Consider the following 22,181-nt stretch of genomic DNA (forward strand, 5'->3'; position numbering starts at 1 on the left):
ACAAGGGGCACCTGGGTGGTTCAGTTGGTTAAGTGTCTGACTTTGGCTCAGGTATGTCAAAGGAATACAGGAGCCAACAGACAGAACTGCCAGGGGCCAACACAGGAAAAGTTTGAGCAACAAAACAAATAAAGTAGTTTCAGATCATAGCCAATAAAATAATATCCATGCATCCATACAGATATAAACACATGACTGCACAAACTCATAAATGGGAGAGAAGACGCAAAACTCTCACGCAGAATCCCAAATAGTTTGCAGAGATACTCCGTCTTCAATGAGGGGCTGTGGGCTGCAAGTAGTGACTCCCTTCCAAGTTGTAGAGTATGAATTGGGGGTGGGTAAGCTGTAACTTTACAGTGGAGAAGCCTGACAAACACTGCCTCAGCCGGATGACCAAGGTCAACATCTGTAGTCAAAAATCATGTTGGTAGCACGTACCCTTGATATGATACAAAGAAAGAGGGGACCACAACTCTACGGTCTTTCTCCCAGAAACCCATAACCCCAGTCTTATCACGAGAAAGACATCAGATCAACTCTGGTGTATCCCACACCACCCCTGACCAGTGTCCCTCAAAACTACCAATATCACCAAAAACAAGGAGAGTCTGAGAAACCACCGTAGCTAAGAAGAGCCTAAAGAGACATAATCATGAAAGGTAATGTGGTGTCCAGGATGGGATCCTGGAACAAAAAAAAAAGTCAATTCAGTAAAAACTAAGGAAACCTGAATGAACTATGGACTTCAGTTAATAATAATATATGCATACTGGTTCATTCGATGTACATAAAATGCTAATGTAAGATGTTAATAACAGATGAAACTAGGTGTGGGGTGTTATGGGATCCCTCTTAAACTACCTGCTCAATTTTTCTGCAAATCTAAACCTGTTCTAAAGAATAAAGTCTATTATTTAAAAAAAAAAACTGTTTCGCTAACATCGTATTTAAAGATGGCACATTAAACACTTTCCCCTAAGATCAGAACAAGGCAAAAATGTTTACTCTCCCCACTTCTCATCAATACTTTGGAAAAATAAGCCTAGAGTTGGAAAAGTAATACTATCCAATCTCAAGACGTCCTGGGGCATCTGGGTGGCTCAGCTGGTTGAGTGTCCAACTCTTTGGTTTCAGTTCAGGTCATGAGCCCAGGGTTGTGGGATCAAATCCCAGGCTGGGTTCCATGCTGAGTGTGGAGCCTGATTAGATTCTCTCTCTCTCTCTCTCTCTCTCTCTCTCTCTCTCTCTCTCTCTCTCTCTCTCAAAAACAAACAAACAAACAAACAACTTCCTATAAAGCTACAGTAATCAAGACAGTATGGTATGGACAAAAAGTCAACGGGACAGAAGGGAGTCCAAAGTAGACTCACAAATATGGAGAAATGCGTTTCCACCAAGGATTCCATTCAACCCTCAGGTTCCATAAGGAATGTCAACAGGCCCATTTCCTCAATTTTCATGAGATCCCTTTTCAGATGCAAGAGTGCGAACACAGTAAGGGAATGTATCAGTTCCCCACGAGTGGCTCCTGTGAGCAAGGAACTATTACATGATACTAGAGGTGAAGCCTGAAGAGCTTATTTGTCTAAAGGCACACAGTTGGCAGGAGGCAGAGCGGGTCTGACTCTGCAATCGTCAGATTCCAGAGGCTTTTCCGTAACATTCAGAAAGGAAAGGCATCCGATCAAACACCTCAAGACTGCCTTGTTTGTTCTGTTTTGGTTGGTTTGAAAGATGAGACCCTTCAAGTTTCCCCCATAAATATCTTCTAAACGACTGTTAAGTAAATGTTTAATTACCATTTACTACAATAAACATATTAATTTAGAGCCGATCTAGTTGAGTGTTTCTGTATGTTGTTGAATCTGTGTTGTGGAAACTTCGGCCTTTGTGCGTTGGCAGTGGAATTCTTTAAATGCTATAACGTTAAAAATATAAATGCAATTAAAAACATTTTTTGATTGTTATATAAATGTACAGTTGTTACTTGTTATGTGATACCTTGTTGGTCATAATAATGATTATCTACTGTCATGACTTTGGTCAAGGATACAATCCCCAAAGGTGAGCCAAAGTCATTTACTGGTATTTTCCCCTCTCACAACCGATTATGGGAAATTCACCTCCATTTTATCACTTAAATTTCTAGAATCTCTCATGAAGTATCTGGACTCAAACCAGTAGATCTGTACTTCCTTTGAAAAATCACCTACATCTCAGAGCCAACTGGATCTGTCTGCCTGAATAACTTTCTTTACTATGGGACCAAAAAATGCTAATAGAATCACAGCCTTTTTTAAAAAAAATTTTAATGTTTATTTTTGAGAGAGAGAGAGAGAGAGAGAGAGAGAGAGAGACAGCATGAGTGGAGAGGGGCAGAGACAGAAAGAGAGAGAGGAAGACACAGAATCTGAAGCAGGCTCCAGGCTCTGAGCTGTCAGCACAGAGCCTGACACGAGCCTCGAACTCACAAACCGTGAGATCATGATCTGAGCCGAAGTTGGACGCTTAACCGACGGAGTCCCCCAGGTGCCCCAAGAACCACAGCCTTTTATTTCCATCTCCACTTCTGCTATTGAATATTCAAAGCCTGTTCCAATACTTATGACGTAGAACAAAATGTATAAAACCAAGGAGAGAACGTTAGGAATGGAGAGAGTCTACATCATTATTTCTGGGTTCTTCCTCTTAGATCTCAACAAGACAAGCTTTTTTGTGAAATGCACAAAATGGGGTCCTTTCTAAGTCAGGCCTTACCCTCCCTGTTTCAGTTTGAGGCCCTATAAATGAAGAGCTTTAAAAATACTCAAGATGGTGATAATATCGCTTTAAAGCCCTGCCACCGTTTATTTCACCCGATCCCCCTGACGGCCCTGAAAGGCAGACAGGGAGACTGTCATAGCGTTTAAAACGGGACCACGCAGATCATGTAACTTGCCCAAGTCCCTCAGGAGTAAGTAGTAGGGCACGGGAAGAAGCATCTCTGGGTTTCCATCCAAGAGTTTTCCTCGGAAGCACGTGCCTCTTAGGTCTCTAATTACGGCTCTGTGTCTGACTGCAGACTAAATACAGTCTGCATTTTTCCCATTCCATAGGAGCATCACCTTGATTTCTCCATACCCTTTTTTTTTTTTTAGAAGGGACTGAAGATCTCTGATGAAGCCCAGACAGCTGGTTATGACTTGGATTCTGAGAGATTCGTATTCGGGACATCTATCTGTCAGAAGGCTGATGTGAAACGTGCACCCTGGCTTTAAAAAAAAAACAACAAAGGACTTGAAGAAGAAACATTTCTCCGCTTGAGAAGAGAACACTCCTCCTTTGCAGAAAAGTTACCTGCCTTTTTCTCCAAGTTTCCACACGTCAGACGTATTTTAGGCATGTCTCCCATCCTAGAAAGGGTGCACAGAGGAACGGGATCTATGCCAACATCTATCCTGAGGCAGGAATTTCCAGGCAGGTCTCAGAGTCATAGATCACATGCGTGTCTTTGCCTTTTTGACTCTATATACATTTTTAATACTCCTTTTGTTTTGCTCTAACAGGTGTTTTTAAACTCTCCGAGCACAGAAAAGAAATCCAAACACAAAGTGCCAAATGAACCGCAGAATCGGGGGGAGCCCCGTCAACTGAAGAACCACTGACCTGACAACGTCCCCATTTCATAAAATGCATCCACAGACAGACACTTTGCGTTATATTTTGCTCCTTTATGCCAACCGTCATTTCACCGCCTCTCAGCTCCCAGTTCACCCCCTAGTACTGACTGGGCACCAACAGATGGGGGCGCTAAGCGGCTCTCCTTTGCGGTGAGCCTGATGCGATGGCTTCTGGGCAGAGGGCGCTGGCGGGACAAGGCAAGAGGAGAGGGAGGCTCCAGGACCAGGTGTGCTGGTGTGTTTGCCTCTTCCTGCTGCTGTGCCTGCTCCAGTAACTAAGGATACGCATCACATCCGGTGGTGCCGGGTCCCAGCCGCAAGCCCAGGATGGACAACCCCTCAGTGGGCTCAGAGCCCCGGCCTGGCGACCGCCTTGCCACTGTCCTGCACACATGGACACTCACCATCCAACTCCCACCGTGTGCGTGCCCCTGCCCACCAGCCTCCGCCTGCCTTCAGCCCGGGGGGGTGCTTCCTGCGCCAATCCTGGTTGTGGCTCTTTCGTCCGTTGGCCTCCGTGCATCTTCACCCCCAAAACGGTGTTTTCTGTGGACCAGCTCTGGCCCGGGAAACCCAGGGAACTCTGCCCTCCCATCCATACCTTCTCCAGTGAGGGCTGAATCCCAGCTGGGAAGCTCCTTGACGGGGACACTGGTCACCACTGAGGAAGCGGGTTTGGTGCAGTAAAAATACAAGTGTGCCTGTAAGGTATATGAGCCCCAGCTCAGTAACCCTCCTCCTGAATCTCTTTCCAGTCAGAATCCAGAACGCTACCTGCACATAACGCCCTGAGAGGGGACTGGTGGGTTATTTTCCATGAACAGACTAACCCAAGAGGGAAGATACGTATATCCTGATACCTGAAACTCGTACAATGACATGGTTGAGTCTCCCTCTCCACAGTGAGGTCTACCAGTTCAAGGTTAGCCAACATAAAGTCCTTCCAATCAACTTTTGGTATCTCCCTTTTAAATGTGAGCATTTAGAATCAACAGACATTTGTAACAGAGTTCCAAACAAGCCTTTTTTTGCAGCTATAGACACATAACACACACACACACACACACACACACACACACCTTCAGAGATAGAAGACAATATACCCACAAAATGGTAACAAAGGGATGAGAAAGGAACAAGAATGAGTTCCTAGAAATTAGGACAGCAATAATAGTTCTGAGTTTTTTTGTGGTAATGGTGACATGAATCTTACCCATGTGATAAAACAATACAGAACTGGACACGCAGACACTATACCAAGGTCAAGTCCCTGGTTTTGATATTGTATTGTAGTTACAGGAGATACAATCCTTGAGACAAACTGGGTGAACAGTACGTGGGACCTCTGTACTATCTTTACGGCTTCCTGTGAATCTGTAATTAGTTCAAAATGAAACAATTTTTTTTTTTAAAGATAGGATAGTGAAAGAGATGGGGGAAAGGAAAGAATTGTAAGATAGAGTTGAGGACATCATTTAAGAAATAAAGCAATACGGGGCATCTGGCTGGCTGTCGGTAGAGCACATGACTCTTGATCTCAGGGTTGTGAGTTTGAGCCCCACGGTGAGTGTAGAGATTACCTAAAAATTTAAAAATCTTAAAAAAAAAGAAAGCAATATGACAAATCAGTGAGAACGAAGAGAGGAAAAAAAATTTAATTAAATGGAGGACTTCATTCTCGAGTCCCAACGCTGACAACAGAACTACAAAGAGAGAGGAAAAAGAGAAACATCATGTGGAGGAAATTAACAATAAAATAATACAAGAAAGTTTCCCAGAATTTAAGGACACGAGTTTCCAGATGAAAAGGAAGTACCAAGTGCTAAGAGCAATGAGTTGAGGGGACAAAAATGTCACACCCAGACCATTATGAAATTTCGGAACACTAGAGATGAAAGTGTTCTAAAAGCTTTCAGAAAGATGGGAGAAACGCATAGCTCATCCGTAACGGAAATCGGCACAGCAGCTCTGTCTAGAACACCCCTGAATGCTGGAAGCAAATGGAAGAATGCCGTCAAAAGTCCGAGAGAATTAACTCCGACCCACGACGCGGTCATTCTTCAATCAAACACGAAGGGATAATAAAGTGATTTTCAAATGCTGAAGGTCCTAGATTGTTTTTACTTCCCCTGCAACCTTTCTTGGAAGTTCCTGGAGAACGTGTTCCACCAAAAAGGGGAGAGGGGAAGAAAGCGGAAGACCTGAGGTCCAGAAAGCAGGGCGTGCCCATCAGAGAGAGACAAAGGGCAGGGCGTTCCCCCCGTGGTGATGTCAGACATCCCAGACAGGGAGCCAGTCGCCAGACTGCGGTCAGTCCAAATTGGACAGGGACAGAGAGGCCTCCAAGAAGAGGAAAACGGCGGGCTACTGCTCTGGTCTGAACGTGCGTCCTTCTCCCCACCAGCCCCCAGACTCCTATGTTGAAATCCTAACCCCCAAGGCGATGGTATTAGGGGCTGAGGCCTTTGGGAGGTGCTCACACCATGAGGGTGGCCCCTCTAAACAGACCCCACGGAGCTTGCCCACTCCTTCCACCCCATGAGACACGAGTCTGCGACCTAGGAAGGCCCGCCCCTGACCACGCTGGCACCGTGGTCTCGGACTCCCAGCCGTCTGTCAGTCATCAGCCTCTGCGCCTGTGCCCTTTTGTTACAGCAGCCAGAACAGACCAGGATAGCTTCCAACAGGATTTGTCTGTACTGAAAGGGATTCCACACTGCTGTCAGAGGTAGTAAGATGGGGGTGGGGAAAGAATGAAAAAGCATCGGTAAAGACAACTAAGCAAGTGAAAAAAAGAGAAGAAGAAGAAGAGACAGGTACAATTACCAACTTTAGGGAAAAGGGTGTGATGAAATAATATCGGATTCTGGTATGCACTGTGACTCAGCTGGGGGCAATATTTACATAGTCGTAATTCTGTAAACACTGACTTAACGAAAATGTGTGAGCATGGGGGAGAGGAGACGCGTGTATGAATAGGTAGGACTGCTATCCGTTCCATTAACATCTTCCTCAGGAAAGGAGGTCAACAGAGCCTAAGACGGAAAACATCAAGAAATCGGCAGCACATGGTGTTGAAATGCAGATCCCGTGCTGTAGACTGCCATGTAAACCACAAAGATTCAGGAGCCCTGCTTCAGCAGGGGAGGATTTTGAGTAAGGAGGGCTGATGGGGGGGGGGGGGTGGAGAGCCCCTGCTTCTCCTAACCTTTCTAAAACTCTGATTTGTCAAACTCTGTAGAGGTAGGATTCTGATGGAAATACAAATGAAAAAACTTAAGTCCACAGAAGAACTTTCAATGAGTAACAGTACAGGGGAACAGGGGAAGAGGTCTTAGAAAGCCAGTGTAGGCAGTGAGAACCCACCAAAGGGTTTTAGCGGGTGAGCTACATGAACGGAACTGCATTTGACAAAGACAATTACCGAGATGGGAAGAAACAAAAGGATGGGCTGAAAGACGGAGAGTTAAGGGAAATAGTTACAAAGTTCTAGAGGACACCCAGTGCGCACTCCGGACCCCGTCTGTAGTAGGGATATCGGAAGGACAGGCATGGCGGCCGCCACAAGGATGTCTCGATCTCTATCAGTCTGGTAGCTCTCTGTCGGTGAGTGAGTATTCGATACAAGGAAGAGGACGGCCGGTCCGGTAGAAACTACAGTCTTTCTGGAAAAACAGCCTCTCGCATATGGATAAAGCACCACCCTGGGTTATGAACCAGTCATTCAAGAGCTATCACCTAGTGTGGATTTTAGCCACGTCCCAACCCGACCACCCTTGAATAGGCTGACCATCAAAGACCTGGATCCCAGAGCGGAGAGGCCAAACCTTAAAAGTAAGGATGCTTGGTTAAACACCGCAAAGCCACACTTACTCATACATCCTTCCGCTCACCAGGGCTCTGGCCTACACGTTTAGGAAAAGAGACTAAGGAACATTGGTCAACTTTTTTCCTTTATTGCATAGCTACGAAAAGATGCATCGAAGAAAAAGAGGCAGACTGTGTCTGGCTTTTAGGAAGACGCAGCAACAAGAGAACCGAAGGTGTTATCTCCTACGGTTAATCAATCAGAATCGTGTCCTAGCTCACAGAACAGTCCACTGGGGGCCCTGTGAGAATCAGGGATTCTGAGAAGTAAGTACTAGGGTGTACTAGGAGGTAAGAGTCATACCTACCCGAAGGCACTGGGGGCCAAGCCACAAAGCGGAAGTCAAAATTAAGCCCAGGGACTCCGCCCCCAACACCCCCCCCACCCCCATGCCACACCCACTTAGAACCCCCCAGCTCCTAGTGTGGTCCTCACCTGCAGAGGCAGCACCCCCAGGGAGCTTATTAGATGGGGGGGGCGGATCTCGGGCCCCACTCCAGACCTAATGAATCAAAATCTGCATTTTAACAAGATCTCGGGGTGATATTTGTGCTCATTAAGGGTTGAGAAGCACTGACTTCGAAGAGAGAGAACGGAGTCCTTCTGGCTCTGTGATCCCCAGTGGTTCACCAGCTGGTGCTGGAAGGGGCTGGAAACTGGACAGGGCACCCGGGTGTCCAAAACTGCCGAAGCAGCAACAGAGATATGTGTACAGCGTGAAAGTGGGGAGGAGGGGCAGGCAGCCATGATCCTTCTAGAAAAGGCGCTCATTCCGGGACACTCCATTATTTCTTAGGAGCTTGATTTTAGACTCCAGTAAGAGCTCAGGCATGAACCACAGATTTCCCTTTATAGCTGCCTATTTTATTTAAACAAAAAATGCTAAACATTAATTTTAGTTGTACTTAATTGAATAATTTCTCGGGGGAATAGTTCAGGGAGAGTTTAAAACTGCCTGTTTCCAAAAGCCATTACAAATTGGCATATATTATAATGTCACCGTGCCAACCCAAACAGCCCGCTTCAACGTCCCTGGGGCCGCCCTCGCTCCAGATGTGTTCAGAACTCCTAGTAATATAATGCAGGCAAAAACCATATTTATGCGAAGCAGTATTTTGAATATCCTTTTCCAATTATCTGCAATGAGATAACACATCCCTAATTGGAAGCACTGGGGGCAGGGGTGGAGAGCAGTCTATTTCTCCCTAGCGAACGCTTTTCATTAGTAAAAACTCAGAGGGTCTGTCCGAGAGTAAAAGAAATCTCCGTTGCCCCACATTGAATCATCTGAACATCTATACACTTAGAAACGGCCCCGCGGTCACCTGTAATGAACTAGCTGATTTATTTTAAAAGATCGATCTCGTCTTTTCCTATAAGTCGTAAATACGGAGGGCTGGGGTTGGGGAGGGGGAAAGGGGAGAAATGAACTCAAGTGAAAGAAGTCCAAAAAACACTTTGGTGAAGCAGTCGGTGCACAGGTGCTGTTTTCCCCCCGCCGCCCCGCCGCCCCCCGCCCCCATCCCACCCAAATACTGTTTCTTGCTGGCAACAACAGCCCAGATTCTGAAGTTCTCTTTGATTCCTGACCAGTGACGGTCCTCACCACGCTGCCAGGTTAAACCATCACCGTTTACCGCCGGTTTGTTAACCTGCATCCCACACTCAATCTATGGATTCGGGACCACCTTTTTATTCTCTGCTACGAGCACGTGTAAACAAGTAAGTAGGGCGGTCTACGCTGTTTGCCGAAAATTGAAGTTTTCATCCTTACTGTTTTCTTAACAAATGCCCTTTTAGAAATTCACGTGTAAGTCAAGTAAGTCTTTTTTATGCCAACTGGCACCCTGTTCAGTTACAGAGGAGACTCTGGGCCTCATACATCATAAAAAGGCTGCATGTAACGTGCTGTGCAATCCCAGCATGCCTCGTTCCTGGACTTGTCTATTTTCACAGATGTCACAGAGAAGCCATCTGAAAAACGATGCAAAAATGCAGCTGTTCCTGGCCGTTAGCAAGATACACTTGGAAACCTCGTTCCCTAAGATGTTCAAAATTGCAAAGGGTTTGTCTAAATATAAATTAATTACCAAACTCCGTGTGTTGATAAGCAAACACTCTACTGTTTATGCTTCAACTTGACAAAGGGAATTTAAGCCTATTACCCAGAAACCTCTTATGGAAACAAAGTCCATGTTTGGCATTCATGCTTTTCCCTAAAACGCTTAAAAACACTTTTATCGTGGAATGTAACATGCAAGGAGAAAAACACAAGACTTGTACACGCAGTTTGACAAAGAGTTTACAAAGCAAAAACTGCGTAACTCATTGCATGCTTTGCTACACCAATCAACCCGGCAAAAATCTATCTAAACTCGCTTACTCGACCAGGCAAGCAGCAAACTGGGTGCCAGGCGCTGTGTTATGTGCAAATGTAAATGCTTTGGCAAGTTTTGCCTACTAACATATTCGCCTAAATAACTACCCCCAGTTCCTTCGTTGTTACCTACGTGAGTTTCAAAGTAAACAAATACATAACTTCATCATATGCACAAGGAGCATTTTCCCCCAATAAATCTGCCCTAAAGGTTTCTGCTCTTGGGGTGCTTAACAATATATCATTTCTGAAAGCACCACGAGAAAGGGCCTGGTGGTCAGTAACACCCAGATGTGAACTTTTCTCTCTGACCTGTACCAGCAGTGAATGATGTGCCCAGTGTCCCTCTGATTAACCCCAGAACAAAGGCCTCCCCACTTGGGAGCTACTCAGAACTTTCCCAAGCACCTTGCAAACAGTCTTATTTTTCATAGTGTGTCTAGATCTGAAAAAAGCATTTGTTCCAGTGTGGACACAATGAAATCCCTGGTTATAACGTTCTCTTAAACCCTAAGAAAAAAAAAAGTAATCCGTAGCTTTGTCTTCAGAGAAATAGTTGTACCTTATTAATCACAAAGTGTTCAAGGGAACCCTGTTTTGTGAGATTCTCAGAAACAGTTCAGCTGTTTCCAAATCACACATTGGAAAATTCCTACGTTACACGGTCCAGGATAATCGGCGTTAAAACAATATACAAAGTAGGATCATTTCCTCACTAGGTTCCGTTTCTGTTGGGAAAGGAGAGAGAAATTTAAACCGAGATGATAATTTAAGCCAATAATCTATAAACTGGGGTGTGCAAGGAGACTCACTGAAATGTGGCAAGAAAAAAAAACCTTCTATGAATTTGCTGTGTTTATTTTTTACTCTCAACCATTTCTAATTTTTGGAGCCCATAACATAGAATACGGTAAGACACATAAATTTATAAAGACAATTATTTTTTTTTTTAATTCTAGAGGGTTGATCGTATTTTTACTAATGTGATGCATGAACTAAAAATGGAGGCCATGTGTTAGAAGTGGTACAGATTATCTGTAAAAAAAATAAAAGTACATGCAGCCCAAGCATCTCGAATTATCTTTGTCATTGTTCAAGAAAACATTACATGAGTCTTACAAGTAAGAGTTGTGCTTAGTCAGCTTGACTTGGGGGAGGGTTAAAGACCACACAAACTCACAATCCAAGCAATGTAGTGCTAAGATGTTTGTATGAAGGAAAGCAGAGTGCGGGATATAGGGAAGCTCTCTTACTTTCGCAACTTTTTTTTTTATAAATTTAAACTTAGGTCAAAATAAAACACTTAGAAGTGATTCGTAACTGGCGCATCTGGGTGGCTCAGTCAGTTGAGCGTCTGACTCTTGACTGGCTCGGGTCATGATCTCATGGTTCGTGAGTTCGAGTCCTGAGTCGGACTCTGTGTTGACAGTGCAGAGTCAGCTTGGGATTCTCTCTCTCTCCCTCTGTCCCTCCCCTACTCATGCCTGCACGTGCACTTTCAGTCTCTCAAAATAAATAAATAAACTTTAAAAAAAAGTACTTTGTAACTGATCACAGCACCAAAGTTTGCAAATTATTTTATTTTTTAATTTTTTTAAATGTTTATTTTTGAGAAAGACAGAGAGAGACAGAGCATGAGCAGGAGAGGGGCATAGAGAGAGGGAGGGAGACACAGAATCCGAAGCAGGCTCCAGGCTCCGAGCTGTCAGCACAGAGCCCAACGCGGGGCTCGAACTCACGAGTCATGAGATCATGACCTGAGCTGAAGTCGGATGCTTAACCACGCCCAGGCACCCCGCAAATTGTTTTTGTGAGACAAAACACAAAACAGTGTTTTGTGCCTCGCCCCTCTATGCCATAGATCTTGTAACTGATGCACTTACAGAAGCAATTCGGGGTTACGTCCGGGCCCACCTCCCTGCGGTAGCATGAGCACTTTCGTCAAAATAGAGTGCTCTTTGCGCGTACGCATGATCCGCCTCTGGAGTTCTGACAGAAGATGGCAAACACAGGCTGAGAACTCCCATACGCTACAGATGGAGGTGTAGAGGAGAGGAAAAGGAGGGAAAAGGTGTAGCCAAAGGAAAAGGTGAGGGAAGTTTCAGGATATGGTTAGACGCCTGCTTTGGGAAGGAAAGAGCCAACAAGACAAAGTCAGCGCTGGAGATGAGCTGTGCATCAGGCACTGGGCTGGGCTCTAAGGACGCCAGAGTGTTTGGGGTGGACACAACCCCTGCCCCCAGGAAGTTTACAGTCTAGACTACGGGAAAACAGCCCAGGGGGGAGGCTCAGCGGTAGCACTGGGAAGAAACGGAGAGCTGAACTCGGCCAGGGTGTCACAAGAGAAGGAAATCCTTGGTGCGCAGGCAAACTGACTAGCGCTAAGTGGCTCTTTTCCCTTGGGACACAGAGGGCCGGCCAAAGCCCTGCACAGAAATCGGTCAGCGCTGTCCGGAGGTGAGGTGTGGACCCACGGATCGCTGGCGATGGGCTCTGGAGCTGCGAGTCTCTGGGGTGGGGGGCGGACTGTCAATGTCACAAAGGAGACAGGCTTCTAGAGCTCCGGTATCTGAGCACCCAGACAGGGCCTCCCTGAACATCAAACTGTGATTCTCCGGGCAGGAGCTGAGGGTTTCCTTCCTTCCTTCCTTCCTTCCTTCCTTCCTTCCTTCCTTCCTTCCTTCCTTCCTCCCTCCCTCCCTCCCTCCCTCCCTCCCTCCCTTCCTTCCTCCCTCCCTCCCTCCCTTCCTCTATTCCTTCCTCTTTCTTCCTTCTTTTTTTCTTTTCTTTCTATCTCTTTCTTTAACATTTTATTAATTTAAGTAATCTCTACACCCAACGTGGGTCTTGAACTCACAACCCTGAGATCAAGAGCTGCATACTCTACTGACTGGTCCAGCCAGGCGCCCCCAATGTTTTCCTTTCTGTTCTTACCTGCCTCAGCCAGGGCACTCTCCAGGCCTAAAGAAACCCAAGCCTCGATCCCAGAGAAACCACCACATTTCAAACTACCCCAACACCACCTCTGCCCATGAAATATTCGCTGAATGGATAGATGATACAGAGAAGTCAAAAGGCAAGAGCACCTGAGTGAAGGTGGGACTGGGGGGCAGTGATAGGAAGGGGACTGCCAACATGGACAGAGGGCTGTGTTTATGCTCATCTAGACAGAAAGAACTTGCCAGAATAATCGTGAATGCTCTTCCTTCCTTCCTTATTTCCTTTGTCCTTCCTTCCTCCTTCCTTCCTTTCCTTTGTCCTTCCTTCCTTCTTCCTTCCTCCTTCCTTCTTTCCTTTGTCCTTCCTTCCTTCCTCCCTTCTTCCTTCCTCCCTTCTTCCTTCCTCCCTTCTTCCTTCCTTCCTTCCTTCCTTCCTTCCTTCCTTCCTTCCTTCCTTCCTTCCTTCTTCCTTCCTTCTTTCCTTCCTTCCTTCCTTCCTTCCTTCCTTCCTTCCTTCCTTCCTTCCTCCTTCCTTCTTTCCTTTGTCCTTCCTTCCTTTTTTCCTTCCTCCCTTCCTTCTTCCTTCCTTCCTTCTTTCCTTTGTCCATCCTTCCTTCTTCCTTCCTCCTTCCTTCCTTTCCTTTGTCCTTCCTTCCTTTTTTCCTTCCTCCCTTCCTTCTTCCTTCCTTCCTTCTTTCCTTTGTCCATCCTTCCTTCTTCCTTCCTCCTTCCTTCCTTCCTTCCTTCCTTTCCTTTGTCCTTCCTTCCTTCTTTTTTCCTTCCTCCCTTCCTTCTTCCTTCCTTCCTTCTTTCCTTTGTCCTTCCTTCCTTCCTCCCTTCTTCCTTCCTTCTTTCCTTCCTTCGTCCATCCTTCCTTCTTCTTTCCTCCTTCCTTCCTTCCTTTTTCCTTCCTCCCTTCTTCTTCCTTCCTTCTTTCCTTTGTCCTTCCTTCCTTCCTTCCTCCTTCCTTCTTTCCTTTCTCCCATCCATCCATCCATCTACAGAAGCAAATGCCAACACCCAAGAAGTGGTGAAAATCCAGCACAGCCTCCTAGAGGTAAGTGATGGCCATGTAGCTGCCACAATAGAGGCAGAAGAGCAGGTGGCCCGGAGAAGAGGGGTATGAACCCTGCTTCTCCAGCTCCCTGCAGTGTAGGATTTGTTTTTCTTTTCAATTTCCAGTCTGTCACAGAGCAAGGCTTTCACAAAATACAATAAAAATGAGTTACTAGAAAAATGCAAATCCTTCAAAAACCCACAAAATGCAAGCCCACCGCCACTGCATCTGGATGTCACGGCAGTGACAAAATGGTAGACAGAAGCCTGAACTCTTACTCTCAAACTTTGGTACTGGCTTCGCTGGGCGCTGGTAACGAACAGCTGGAGAGGCCAGGCTCTGGTCCCGTGGGCACGGCGGGGGCTGCGGGGCTTGCTTGCAGCCCGAATTCACCCACAAGCACACTACTGGCTCTTCTAAAGTGCTCGATGACCATCGTGGGGCAGACAGTGCTCACCACGAGAGCCAGAAATGCACACATCACTTCCTGTCTTTTTCAGATCTTCCTTCCTTTTTTTTTTAAGTTTATTTTTTTTATTTTGAGAGAAAGAGACAGAGAGACAGAGAGAGAGAGAGAGAGAGACAGAGAGAGAGAGACAGAGAGAGAGAGAGAGAGAGAGAGAGAGAGAGAGAATCCCAAGCAGGCTCCGCGCTGTCAGCGCAGAGCCCGATGCGGGGCTCAATCTCACAAACTGTGAGATCATGACCTGAGCCAAAGTCAAGAGCTGGACACTTAACTGACTGAGCCACCTAAGGGCCCCAAGACATGGCTTTTGACACTTGTTCTGATTTGCTACCAGATGCCTTTCTTCCTTCTTCCTTCCTTCCTTCTTTCCTTTGTCCGTGCTTCCTTCCTTCCTTCTTTCCATTGTCCTTCCTTCCTCCTTCCTTCCTTCTTTCCTTTGTCCTTCCTTCTTTCCTTCCTTCCTTCTTTCCTTTATCTTTCCTTCCTTCCAGCCCCCCCCACCCCCATTCCCACAGAAGGACAAGGGGCCCCAGTATACACGTGTGACAGGGCTGGGGGATGATCGTCTCTTTTTCTAGCATCTTCTATCTTCCTTTCCCTTCCCCAAGCACCTTTCCTTTCACCTCTGAACACTCACCTCGGTCTGCTTCCTCTGCTGTGTTTTAACATTTTTCTAAAACAAAACCTCAGGGGCACCTGGGTGGCTCAGTCTGTTAAGCCTCCGACTTCGGCTCAAGTCACGATCTCGCGGTTCGTGAGCTTGAGCCCCACTTCGGGCGCTGGTAGCTCAGAGCCGGGAGCCTGCTTCGGATTCTGTGTCTCCCCCTCTCTCTCTGTCCCTCTCCAGCTCACACTCTGTCTCTGTCTCTCTCTCTCTCTCTCTCTCCAAAATAAATAAACACTAAAAAAATAAAATAAAACAAAACCTCAAATTCCTTCACCGACCTTGATGCCCTCTGGTCTGGTTTTCACCTTCCTTCCGCTGACAGGGTCCCGATGCCGGGAGTTCACCTCTGTGGCCTCCGCGGGTGAGGTCCTAGGACCCGGCCCAGGGTCCACCCCGGCACACTCACACTCGGGTGAAGCCACTCCCGTTGTCAATCCCTTGGGGAACACAACCGTTACCAAAGCAATGGCTTTTCTTCCAGATCACCTTACATGACCCCTCCAGGGCTTTTCAAACAGGCCCTCGGCCTCACCTTGAAACCCTCTTCCACAACCACCACCAAGGCTCACGAACCTGTTTCTTCCACCTCTGATTTCTATGCTAGCACCTTGCCTTCCTCTGGGGTTCCCCCAAGCCTTTGTCCCGGGCCCGTCTTGTTTGTCATGAGCTCTCCTGCATTTATTTATACCTTGACAGTGACCCCCAAGTGGATGAGTCCAGGCAATGGCTTCCTCACACTCAGCGATTCTGGCTTTTTTTTTTTTTTTTAATGTTTGTTTATCTTTGAGAGACAGACGGACAGAGTGCTAATGGGGGAGGGGCAGAGAGAGAGGGAGACACAGCATCCGAAGCGGGCTCCAGGCTCCGAGCTGTCAGTGCAGAGCCCGACGCGGGGCTCGAGCCCGTGAACCACGAGATCATGACCCGAGCCGAAGTCAGATGCTCAACCCACTGCGCCACCCAGGCGCCCCGAGATTCTGGCTTTAATGGGACTGCAGGTAGGGCTATGGCTTTAGTAGTGTTTTTTTTTTTTTCTTTCTTTAATACTAAGCATTTAAAGCCACTGCCCAAGAAGAATGCTTCTCAAACCTGGCTACACTCTGGAATCATCTCAGGAAGCTCTAAAACACAGATGCCTGGTTCCTACTCCCATTCTAACTGAATTGGTTGGGGTAGAATAAAAAACATATTTGGTCTCTGTCCCTGGCACAGAGCTCCTGAAACCCAGTGGAATCTCCCTGGTGATACAAGTGTCCTTTGTTATTCATAACAAGGACCTTTCAATCATACCTGAGTTTACGCTAAGGAGGTGACTCTTGTCACCTTCAGGATGGCGGATGGTCACCAGAAAATGATGTGATCAGAGGATTGGAACTTTCAGTCCCACCCCTGGGCCTCGGGACAGAGAAAGGGGCTGGAGATTAAGTTCAATCACCAAAGGCCAATGACTTCATCAACCTTGCTTGTGTGATGGAATCGCCATAGAAGTTCCCAAGGGATGGGATTCAGAGAACTTCCATGCTGGTGAAAGCATCCACATGCTGGGAGGGTGGTCCCCTCTAGCTCCGAGGGGACAGAGGCTCCCGCACTAGGGACCCTTCCAGATCTCTCTCTGCATCTGGCTGTTGCCATTGTCCTGAGTTCTGTGAGTCGTTCTAGCAAACTATCCAATGGGAGTGGCGAGTGTGGGAATCCCTGAATTTGGAGTCAAGTTGGACGGAAATGCAGGCACCCGATGCCTGTGACTAGTGTCTGAGGTAGGGACAGTCTAACGGGACTGAGCCCTTAAACGTGTGGGATCGGATGCTAACTAGCATCAGAACCGAACTGGATTGGATTGGACCGGGTTGAATTGAAGGACACCCAGCTGGTGTCAGAGGATCTGAGAATTGGTGTTGGGAAGGCACCACAGATTTGTGGAAACACGTAGGAAAACCCCCGAGCTGGTATGGGGTGGAGGCTGGACATCAGGACGCTAAAAACTCCCCGGGTGATTTTAATCTGCAGCAAAAGCTGAGAACCACTGCCCAAGACCATGTGCACACATTTGAACTTGCCTTTCACTCCGAGCAAGATCTTCCTTCTTGTCCTCACTTGCCAGCCACAGTGAACCAGTTTTCTAAAATTGATGTCCCAGTGCAACTCAGTGCTCAATCGCACAGTCCTGCATTGTTTGCTGATTGTTTCACGCGTCTTCCCTGCCCGGATACAATGCAAGCTCTCTGAAGATTCTGGCAATACCTTATACCTCTTTTAGTTCACGTTGTCAACTACGCTGCTAGGCATACGGCAGGTATTCAGCATATACGACTGATTCAAAATTGCTTTTTAGGCAGTATTGCTGCAAGGACAACACCAAATCCTTGAAGGAGAACTGAATTGTACACTTCTTTTTATCTCCTGTGACGGCTAGTGCGGGTCTTTGTATTAAAGATTTATTTACTTGTGGCCACAGAATCTAGAACAGCAAGGTTTTTTCTTAAGATTTTATTTTTTTTTTAATTTTTTAACGTTTATTTATTTTTGAGACAGAGAGAGACAGAGCATGAACGGGGGAGGGTCAGAGGGTCAGAGGGAGACACAGAATCTGAAACAGGCTCCAGGCTCTGAGCGGTCAGCACAGAGCCCGACGCAGGGCTCGAACTCACAGACCGTGAGATCGTGACCTGAGCTGAAGTCGGATGCTTAACCGACTGAGCCACCCAGGTGCCCCAAAACAGCAGTCCTAATGCAGACATTTGTTTTCCTCCCAGGGAGAAATGTGACATCTTGAAAGTGTTTCTTTTGAAAAAGAAAAATAGTTTTCACATCACCACTGATTAAACTGATCTTCCTCCACTAAGTAGCAAGAACTTTTTCAGAGATTTCTAAGAAGTGAGTCAGTATTACAAATATTATTCTAAAAAAACAAAACAAAACAAAACAAATCCAAAAAACAATGAGGCACCGAAATCAAGGATAGGATCAATCTCTATCGGGAGACGGTTCTAGAGACGTCCCGTAAAGACAAACCCAAGAGGATTTATTCAAGAAATAAAATACCATGGACCATTTTCTACTCAGAGCTGGCCCATTTGCCAAGCTCTTCCCAGTGTTCTGAAAAATGGGAAAATGTTTTAATAATTATCTTAATTATTAACAGTCTCTAACTTACTTTATAAAAGACTGTTAATAATCAATCACCTTTATGTTGTAAAGACTTTTGAATTTTTTAAAAGTAGTCTCTACACCCAACGTGAGGCTCAAACTCACAACCCTGAGATCAGGGGTTGCATGCTCTATGGACTGAGCCACCCAGGCATCCCAATCAATCACCTTTTTAACAATGGGGGTGTACCATGTATTCCAGAAAACATGTGGCATCTTCTGGGATCACTCATAGGAGAAACATGGAAGGAGGGAGTTGAATGGACAAGGACAGCAAATAGGGGGTAGATGTTCAGTATCCAGAACGCTCTATCCAAGAATGCCAATGGCTATTCACATTGGCAGGCATCTGTGTGGGCAAAATGTATGCACGTGCACATATATAAGCTTTAGGGGGCAAAGGGTCCACAGTTTCAGCAGCTTCTCCGAAGGGTCTGTGGCCTCCCGGAAAGGAAAGGAACACTAGGTGACTACTGTAATAGCCTCAAGTGCTGGCATCTACCCAAACCTTCCACCTGCCTAGTTCCTACCTGAGCCAGCCTTCATGGTACTATCACAAGTGTTTTTCAGGGGCGGCTCAGTCAGCTGAGCGTCTGACTCTCCATTTCGGCTCAGGTCATGATCTCATGGTTTGTGAGTTTGAGCCCCCCCCCCCCCCCATCGGGCTCTCTGCTGTCCATGCAGAGCCCGCTTTGGATCCTCTGTCCCCCGCTTCTCTGTCCCTCCCCTGCTCACATGCGCGCACTCTCTTTCTCTCTCTCTCAAAAATAAACATTAAGAAAAAGAAGCAGGGGCGACTGGGTGGCTGAGTCAGTTAAGCATCTGACTTTGGCTCAGGTCATGATCTCACAGTTTGTGAGTTCGAGCCCCGTGTCGTGCTCTGTGCTGACAGCTTGGAGCCTGGAGCCTGCTTCGGATTCTGTGTCTCCCTCTCTCTCTGCTCCTCCCCTGCTCACATGCTGTCTCTCTCTCAAAAATAAAAATTAAAAAAAAAATTTAAAAAATATATATTTAAAAAAAAGAAAAAAAGCAAAGGCATACAATATGTGTATTTCCTTTTCCTTAAATAATAATTACTCATAAGAAAGTACCTGTATACATCTGTGCATAAAACCTCCCAGAGAATCACAAACCTTCCCTTACCATACTGTGCCTTTCTGTACTGTCGGAAATTTCTTTTTTTCTTGTTTTTTTTTTTAACAGTTATTCATTTTTGAGAGACAGAGCGCAAGTGGGGGTGGGGCAGAGAGAAAGGGAGACACAGAATCCGAAGCAGGCTCCGGGCTCCGAGCTGTCAGCACAGAGCCCCACGTGGGGCTCGAACTCACTAGCCGTGAGATCATGACCTGAGCGGAAGTTGGATGCTTAACCGACTCAGCCACTCAGGCGCCCCTGTACTGTCTGAAATTTCTAACCCCGTACATGCCTTTACCAGTGCTAACTAAATGACAAAATCATGGTCTGTTGATTTTTCTTCTTTAGAGATCTCTGTACTACATGGAATAAAGAAAAACCAATCTAATACACGTTTGTAAAGAAGAAGGAAAAATTCAAAACAAAATGCTACGTTAAAAGCTGATATCTTACGTGCTTTCGTGACCTTCCATTTTTTTACTTTTTTTTTTCCTTTAACCTCTGCAGGTCAGTGATCCTCTAAAGAAAAAAGGAAAGGAAAAAAAAAAAAAACCTACTGCAGGTTAGATTTTTATCTGCCAGGAGACCAGACACTGCCAGACGAATTTTTCAGATGCTGGTCCCTGTCAGTCACAGACAAGGCTTCTACCCTAGTTTTCTGCTGATTATTACTGGAAAGCATACCGCATCCATCAGACACAGGACCCTGGGAGTCCCTCCGGCCACAGAGCTCGGTAGGGCAGGGACCTGGGCCCCAGCACACAAGTCAGCCACGACAGGTCGGCTTGTGGGCTTCATCGATGTTTGCTGATGATCCCCACACATGTTCCAGATGCGCTGACCTCGTAAAACTGCCACCCACCACAAGCTGTGAAAGAATTGCTCCCTCGCTGTGTTTTTCCCATCGCTCAACCATGGCAACCCCCTGGGGTGACCCTCTCGGGCAGTGCCCCTGTGCTAAGGGCCTGCCCACTGCTGTTCCCTGGGGCTCCAGCGACCGCTTGGTCCTGGGCCCCTGCATCACAGGGGCCCTGCCTTTCGTCCCCACCCAGCTTGTGCCTGAATCCTGGCTGGAAACTGGAACTAATATCTTTCTCAAAGTTGCCTGTGTGCCAGGCACCCTGTACATCCTCCCAGGCTGCAGAGACAGGGCGCTGCTCTTCTGTCAGGGAGTCTGAAGTTTGAGAAAAGAAATTCAGAAACGATGACAAATCATCTGACACAAAGGACCCTGCGGGACACAGGAGAGGTACCAGGGGCTCCGGGAGTAAGAGGATGAAGAGATCATCCCCGCCTGGGAAAGACAGGAAGAGGTCCATGAGTGAGGCAGCCTTTGTGGTTGATGCTGATGGATGAACAGGATTTCTGCTGGGTGGGATGCAGGCCATAGTTTCTGATGAGGAGAAAGGCTATTTTTCAAACCCTGTGTATAAATAATGAACAAATGTGGCCTCCTGTCTGTATGTTCTTTCTAATCAGCTGGGTTTTTTTTGTCTGAAACACGATACTACGGCCTCCAAAATTGTGCAGGGGAAAAAAAAATATATCTTTCAGGGAATCATCATTCAACCCTCTATGGAATCTCGAAAACTTTTATCACACATCCCCCCCCGACCAGGTTCTTTCTTTTCAATAGCCTAACTAGTGGTATTACATATAGTCACTGCCATTTAAAATCAGGTATACTATCGGGGCGCCTGGGCGGCTTAGCCGGTTAAGTGTCCGACTTTGGCTCAGGTCGTGATCTCACGGTCTGTGGGTTCAAGCCCCGCGTCGGGCTCTGTGCTGACAGCTCAGAGCCTGGAGCCTGCTTTCAGATTCTGGGTCTCCCTCTCTCTCTGCCCCTCCCTCACTCTCTCTCTCTCTCAAAAATAAACTAACGTTAAAAAAAATTTAAAGCAGGTATACTATCAATATCTGCGTGACAAATGACATGATTCCTCAGCATGTCATTAAAACGGGCGGGTGTCATTATTAATAATGGGGTAACTGTGCGCTCTCGTAAGTGTGGAAGGGTCCCTGAGACAGTCGAGTCAGTCTGAGATGGTCTGCTAATGCTGTCCCTCTCTGCTCCCTCACTGGGGCTGTGCAGGTCTGTCCTCGCAAAGGAGGGCTGGATACACACACCTTACGGCCGGGACTTCTGTAGACAAGTCAGACTCCATCCCTACCCCTCTCTCATGCACACACAGGCGCGCGCGCGCGCGCACACACACACACACACACACACATCTGAAACATGGCTTCAAGGTCACCTCCTTGATCCTGTAATACTTGCTCTCTCTCTTCTCAAGTAGGATCAGCCAGACACTAAAAAGCACCCTGCTAATTAGAACTCAATCTGCCTTTTAATTAGATAAAGTGCCAAGGCTGCCCCCAAATCCTGAGTTTTGACATTCTGAAGGACTTCTCTGTGTTTTTTTTAAACTTTTTTTAACGTTTATTTATTTTTGAGAGAGAGAGAGCACGCGTGCGAATAGGGAAGAGGCAGAGAGAGAGGGAGACGCAGAATCCAAAGCAGGCTCCAGGCCCTGAGCTGTCAGCACAGAGCCCGATGCGGGGCTCGAACCCACGAACCGCGAGATCGTGACCTGAGCTGAAGTCAGACGCTCAACCGACTGCGCCACCCAGGTGCCCCAGGACTTCGCTGTTAATAAGGAACAGGGTGGGCACCTGGGTGGCTCAGTCGGTTGAGCGTCCGACTTCAGCTCAGGTCACGATCTCACAGTCCGTGGGTTCGAGCCCCGCATCGGGCTCTGGGTTGATGGCTCAGAGCCTGGAGCACACTTCTGATTCTGTGTCTCCCTCTCTCTCTGCCCCTCCCCCGTTCATGCTCTGTCTCTCTCTGTCTCAAAAATAAATAA

General features: G+C 46.8%; 1 protein-coding gene and 1 long non-coding RNA gene across 6 annotated transcripts in view; one reads left to right on the forward strand and one right to left on the reverse strand.

The window, feature by feature from the left end:
* The window catches only part of STX8 (syntaxin 8), a 253,572-nt gene that overhangs the window by 117,289 nt on the left and 114,102 nt on the right, over positions 1 to 22,181 (reverse strand). The window lies entirely within an intron of this gene.
* LOC123381947 lies at positions 13,745 to 19,854 on the forward strand. Its single transcript, XR_006589595.1, has 2 exons — positions 13,745 to 13,903; positions 19,666 to 19,854. It is a non-coding gene; the product is annotated as an uncharacterized LOC123381947 (long non-coding RNA).

This window comes from Felis catus, chromosome E1 (assembly GCF_018350175.1).
Source record: "Felis catus isolate Fca126 chromosome E1, F.catus_Fca126_mat1.0, whole genome shotgun sequence".
NCBI classification, from domain to species: Eukaryota; Metazoa; Chordata; class Mammalia; order Carnivora; family Felidae; genus Felis; species Felis catus.